Raw genomic sequence first — 7,093 nt, forward strand, 5'->3', positions numbered from 1 at the left:
ATTTTGTAATGATTTACAAAAGGGGGAAATCTGGACTGTCAGCAAGACGGTCAAAGAAGCTGTCCATGTAGAGATGAAATCTGACAGTAGCAGTTGCAGTGAGAGAAACTGGCAAGCCTTGCAACCCAGTTAGGACCACTCAACAGCTACTAAAGAATAAGCACCAGCATAAGAAAATGCAATGATTTAGGAAACACTTGCTGCAAGTTAAAATTTTTGGTTACTCAACTAATGTCACCATTTCAGGATTTTGGATGCTAAAGAGACCTTAAAAATCACTGATTCTGCCTCTCAGTTTCATTGCAGAGAAATGGAGCCTGAGAGAGATGGATGGCCCCATCTAAGGTCATACAGTTCGCTGTCAACAGAAACCCAAATACATTAATTCCCAGTCCAATACTCACTTCCTTACAACACAGAGTCTCTATGTGTATCCAGCCATAGATAATCTCACACTTTTTATGATCTGTGGACTAAAAAGGGATTTCTGCAGACAGGATTAATATCTTTAGAGCTCTCTAGAGGGAATGGGAAAGGCCTATTAGAGGAAAGAGAAGCAAATAAGCAAGGAACTGGGAAGCTTCAAGAGCAAGCTAAAAACACAACAATCCCCTGCTGTTAGCCTTCCTGACAGTTCAGTGAAAGCAGAATGTCCATGGTATTTACAGGGGAAATTAAGAATCCTCTTCAGCCTGGCTTAACTCTATGCTGTGCTTAGTCACTCAGTCGTGTCTGACTCTGACACCCCATGGACTGTAGCCTGCCAGGCTCCCCTGTCCATGGGAATTCACCAGGCAAGAATACCAGAGTGGGTTGCCATTCCCTCCTCCAGGGGATCTTCCCAATCCAGGGATCAAACCCAGGTCTCCTGCATTGCAGGCAGATTCTTTACTGTCTGAGCCACTCTAATATGGAATATTTTGCTGTGAATCCACTACCATTTGACCACATTACTTTACTTGGTTTTGCCCCATTCATTTAGCCCAACTAGTTCCCTTTACCCTGAGGATACCATGTACTTGGAATATTTACAGGTGGGTACCAGTATTAGTCAAGGCTATGGTTTTTCCCATAGTCATGTATGGATGTGAGACTTGGACTGTGAAGAAAGCTCATCACCGAAGAATTGATGCTTTTGAACTGTGGTGCTGGAGAAGACTCTTGAGAGTCCCTTGGACTGCAAGGAGATCCAACCAGTCCATCGTAAAGGATCAGTCCTGGGTGTTCTTTGGAAGGACTGATGCTAAAACTGAAACTCCAATACTTTGGCCACCTCACGCGACGAGCTGACCCACTGGAAAAGACTGTGATGCTAGGAGGGATTGGGGGCGGGAGGAGACGGGGACGACAGAGAATGAGATGGCTGGATGGCATCACCGACTCGATGGACATGAGTTTGAGTGAACTCCGGGAGTGGGTGATGGACAGGGAGGTCTGGCGTGCTGTGATTCATGGGGTCGCAAAGAGTCGGACACGACTGAGCGACTAAACTGAACTGAACTGAACCAGTATTAGGTTTTATGTTTAGTCTCTTTAATTCTCCTTATGATTTTACAAATTAGATGTGATCATCATTCTTGTTCAATAGGTAAAGTAACAAAAGCTCAGAATGTATAAGAAATACCTCATAGGTAGTACAATTAATAAGATCTACAGCCAGAAATCAGATCAGGTACTGGTGATACCCAAGCCTTTGGTCTTCTCACACAGTACAAAAAACCATCTGAGCTGAATGCTGCATTCCCAACCATCACATGCTATTGACCAGAGTGCTGAGTAAGTGTTCTGGTTTGCTGGAAAGGAACAGTGTCCTTCATGGGTGTCTAGAATAATCAATGGTAAGAAAATCATTCATTGGTAAATAGTCATGGGCTATTAAAGCAGGATGAAAGAAAGTCAGAAAAAATAATAATAAGTAAAATAATACATAACTGGTACCAGGAACTATTTCACACACCTCACAAAACATATTGTTATTTAGTTCTTACAAGTCTTCTGCTGCTGCTAAGTCACTTCAGTCTAGGAAGTGGTTATATGGCAGAAGAGGAAATAGGAGGCTTTTAGACTTAGGTGACCTCTCAAAGTCACACAGCTAGGAAATATTGAAAGTCTATTTTGAGAGCCTACTTTCTTAATCTGGAAGGTTAAAAATCACCTGAAATAGAAATAAATAGAGAAACAAAAGAAACTTTCAGGTAACTGGAAATTTAACAGGACAAAGTGAACACAATATTAAAATCTGCAGCTTTTACTTAAAGAGAAATAATTGTTGTTAATGACCAATCTAAGAGATCTCTAAAGTACTTTCTGAAGTTTTATAAAGCTGAAGTTGGATTTTTTTTTCCTATGTGAGACTTAATATGTCTCCAGATATGAATTAGAAATTACACTGTTTGTCTCCGTGCAATACAGTTTGTTTAGCATGAAATTGAGCAGTGCAATTGTGTTTACTATTAATGATTAGAAAACCAATTGTTGTGTGATTCGCCATAACGATAATAGAACATGAAAAATGTATGACCACTATTCGGTCTCCAGAGCCATATCAGATTAAGAACAAGAGCAAGATACAAGTCATGATGACTCTCATGGCTGACCTGCATAAGAAAACTGAGTTTTCAACTCTCACCGTCAGTTCCTTGGTAACCTAAAAAAAAAAGGCAGCCTCATGGGTTACAAAGTACAGTTAGCTAAATACCCTACCCTTCATCTTGTCCTCTCTTCCCAAATTAAATGTTTTATTAGAGAGAATCTAGGTGCTTAAGAGGTACCTTCAGACACATGGGTGCTAAAAATATAGGTCAGGTTTGATTTTGGCTCATCATTTACTGTTTGTGACTTTGGATGATACAGTCGGAATGTCTGGTCACTCCCTAGTATCCATTCTTACCTTTTAGTATGGTAGAATTTTTAGTTGGGCACACTGTCATCCAGAACACAGACAAAATAAAAAGATAACTTACTGAATGGGAGAAAATATTTGAAAATATGATCAATAATGAGTTAATGTCCAAAATAGATAAATTGTGTCTGACCCTTTGCAGCTGCATGGACTGTACCATGCCAGGCTCCTCTCTTCTCCACTATTTTCCAGAGTTTTTTCTAATTTATGTCTATTTATGTGATGCTATCTAACCATCTCATCCGCTACCACCCCTTTCTCCTTTTGCCTTCAATCTTTCCCAGCATAAAGGTCTTTTCTAATGAGTTGCCTCTTTGCATCAGGTGACCAAAGTATTAGAACTTCAGCTTTGTATCAGTCCTTCCAATGAATATTCAGGGTTGATTTATTTTAGAATTGACTGGTTTGATTTCCTTGCTGTCCAAGGGACTCTCAAGAGTCTTCTTCAGCACTTCAGTTCAAAAGTATCCATTATTTGGTACATAACCTTCTTTGTGGTCCAGCTCTCACATCTGTACATGACTCCTAGAAAAAGCATAGTTTTGACTATACGAACCTTTGTCAGCAAAGTGATGTCTACTTTTTAATATGCTATCTAGGTTTGTCATAGCTTTCCTTTCAAGGTGCAAGCGGGATATGTAGCATGTAAAGTTATATACATGCTATATGTAGCTATGCATAATTCTATGTGTGAATTACATATAATAGATATTACATTACATACAATATTAAATTCTGTGTGTGTATATATATATATATATATGCATGTACACATACATATATATATATATATAAGTATAAAAATAAAATAAGACATGCTTCAGGGGCTTTCCTGCCAGCTCAGTGGTAAGGAATCTGCCTGCCAATGCAGGAGACACAGGTTCAATCCCTGATGCGGGAAGATCCCACATGCCGCAGAACAACTAAGCCTATACACTACACTATTGAGTCAGTGCTCAAGAACCTGGGAGCCACAACTAATGAGTCCATGTGCCATAACTACTGAAAACTGCACAAGCTCATGCTCTGCAACAGGAGAAGCCACTGCAACAAGAAGCCCCTGCTTGCCACAATTAGAGAAAATTTCATGCAGCAATAAAGACCCAGCACAATCAATAACAAATAAAAAAATAAAATAATATATTAAAAAAAATATGTACTGTGATGTGAAGACGAATCATCAGGAACAAAATCCCCTATCTGGTTTGTTACCTACTCTGATGAGATACATGTGCTTCATATCCAGTTTAATGAACAAATTCAGATTCCTGGTCCACAAAAAAAAAAAAAAATATCCAAACATTGACCCAGGATTGATACAAGACTCCGTAAATGAGGAATCATTAGAGGATGTGAACCAAAAACAAACAGTCAAGGCAAAACTAAAAATTACAAAGTAAAATAGAATTTGCCTTGGATGCATGATTTAGGAAAGTACATGAAATACATGACAGATTTAAAAGCTGAAGTTGGAAAAACAGAGTTTCCTCATAAGGAGAGCTCGAGCCAGAAATGTCAGATTTTCAGCATTATATTCTAAATATGCATTTATATAAAAATAATTGAAGACAAGTTATTTGTTTTGAAAACCTACCTCCTACCTTCACGTTATAGTTTGTCTGGGAAACCGGTGTAAAAATAGCTCATTGCCACATGCCCAGAATAGACTACGGACTGCGTGCGGATGGAAGCCCTTTGTGTCCTCTATGCCCAGTACAGTGGGGAAAGGGATCCATGTACTGGGCTTCATAGGAGAGGAAAGGGGCCTGATGGAAGGAGGGCAGTGAGCCCGAAAAGGAGCCAGGGTGTGGAGGAGACAGATGGCACCAGGTGGGTGCTGAGCCAGTGAACGCGAGGTAAGCTGCCCTTGTTCCATCCTGTTGAGCACTTGGGCAGTGGCTTCAGAATAAGTTATCACTGCCCTTCGGTGTTCTCATTAGCTCAGCAATGTCAGGTGCAGAGGTTTGGGGCCTTCCTGCTGATTCCCAGGGGAAGACTTAGTCTGAGCTAAACACTCTCAGGGGTCAAGTTACCAGACTGGAGGGGTCAGAAGTGCAGACATTTGATTCTGAGTCGATGCAGACACCACGAGCAGACAGTGAGATCAGAAGAGACTGTAAATCCAAAATCAGGAACACAGGAAAGAGTTTCTAAGCTGCGCTAAACATCAGAAAGAGCTGTAAAATGTGTTCAGGAGAGCAATGGAATAAAGCAGAAAGAGTAGTAACCTAGAAATCTAAAGACCCTGGATTCTAAGCTAGGCTCCCTCACACACTACGTGTTTGATCGTGGAGAAGTCATCTAGCTTTTAAGCACCAATCACCAAAGTTCTTAATTTCTCCAAAGCAAAATGTCTTCATCTACAAAATGGATAAAGTAACAGAATCTCTCTCATCTGAATGTTTTCAGAACTAAATGAGCTAACACATGTAAAGACCCTAGCACATATTAATAGTAAGCATTCACTAAATGTCAATTGTCATTCTTGCTGTCACTCATTATTATGTCTATCTCAAAGGGATTCTCTGCAGACCAATCAAATGAGACACTATGTCTAAGCCTGGGCCCTGGCTACACTGATTCTCAGACTCGAAGCTTTGCCACCTGACCTGGTCTCCTGTCCACACTCATTTGATGTCTAAGGGAACATCAATCTGAAGCCATGTAACAAGCTGCTGACAGCCCCTGACACTGATGTCATAAGCAGTGAATTGTATGAACAGGCAAGATGGTGATTATTCAGGAAGATGAAACTGACAGGAATACAGAGGGCTGGAACACCAGTAAACCCTCCACACCATTAATTGTCCAATTAAGGTCAAATCCAGTGTGATCAAGAGTGAAGTCTGCCAATTTCAAGCAAAATAAAACATATAAAAACATACACATATGTAGAAAGGAGGGAGAGAATTTGATAGAGATTACAAATTTAATAGTGATTACATCCGGCCTGAAGGAGAAATTTTATCTTATTCTTTAAACTTGCCGGCCTCCAAAATTGTGTGCTGTGCACAGGCCCTGATAATACAATCAGAACAAAAATTTATAAAAGACACAAATGAAAGTCCAGGTCCCTCTAAGTGGAAGAGATGTAAGACCATATTGTAGGAAGCAGAGGAAGCAGGGAATCTGAAGCTACATCCAAAGTAGTATTTCATTCTTTCATCCCTTCTTTCTGTTTCCATGGTCACTTACCTCCCTATTCTGGATATGTATCACCAGATGATTGTAAAACTATTTTGCAATGTATCTCTTCACTTCCATGCTCCCTTTGAAGCCGTCTCTCCCACACAGCTAGACACATTCTGCAACAAACACCATCTTTGCCAGTCACCTCTTTTTCAGTCACTTACAATGATGTCCCGTCACATCGGATATCACTCAACAGTTGTCCACTGTTCAGCAGATTTTCTTAACTATTCTTCTGTTATAGTTTCTTCTCCACTTCTATTTCTCACTAAAACTTAACGAGGCCTCTAAGTTTCAGCTAAACCAGGCGTTCTCAAAGTGTGGTCCATGAACTACCAGTGTCAGCATCACTTGGAAACTAGAAATGCTACTTTTGGTCCCACCTCAGACCCCAGAATCAGAAACTCTGTGGTTTATCAAGCTGTTCAGGTGTTTATCACAAAAGTGGGAAAGTTTGAGAGGCAAATTTAAAACATTGATCTAAATTGACCAGCCAGTTCCTTTCAAACCTTGCTTGTTCAATTCTCACCTGGTTGCCTTTGTATACAGTGTGGAGGCTTTGCAATGAATCAACTTGGGTGTGATGAACTATATTCACAGAATTTCCTTACCTGGTGGTTTGTTGTGAGGCGGGGTGACCAGAGATCCAAGTGCACGAGTTGGATGCTGGAAGTGAAGAGCCGCCATTTTGTAGCTCACACTTCTGTTACTTACCTGCTGAGTAGCTTCGTGGGTTGGGGTAGTAGCTGGATCTGAAATGGCTCCTCCTTCACCTGAATCCTCCTTCACCTTCTCTAACTGTTGGGCCAGACAGGCACTGAGCTCCATGATGAGGGGCCTCAGCTTCTCCTATGGACACCCATTATCAAAGTCAGAGGGAGTGAGAACCATGAGACTGTGGGTTCCCATTTGTCTCCCCATCTTATACTCATCTCCTCCCCAAAGCACAGACTCCACAATTTCCTGCATCAGATGAAAAGATAACAGCTTATAGCTTGAGCT

Source organism: Moschus berezovskii, chromosome 1 (assembly GCF_049115385.1).
Source record: "Moschus berezovskii isolate FMDL1 chromosome 1, NW_MosBer_1.0, whole genome shotgun sequence".
Taxonomy (NCBI): Eukaryota; Metazoa; Chordata; class Mammalia; order Artiodactyla; family Moschidae; genus Moschus; species Moschus berezovskii.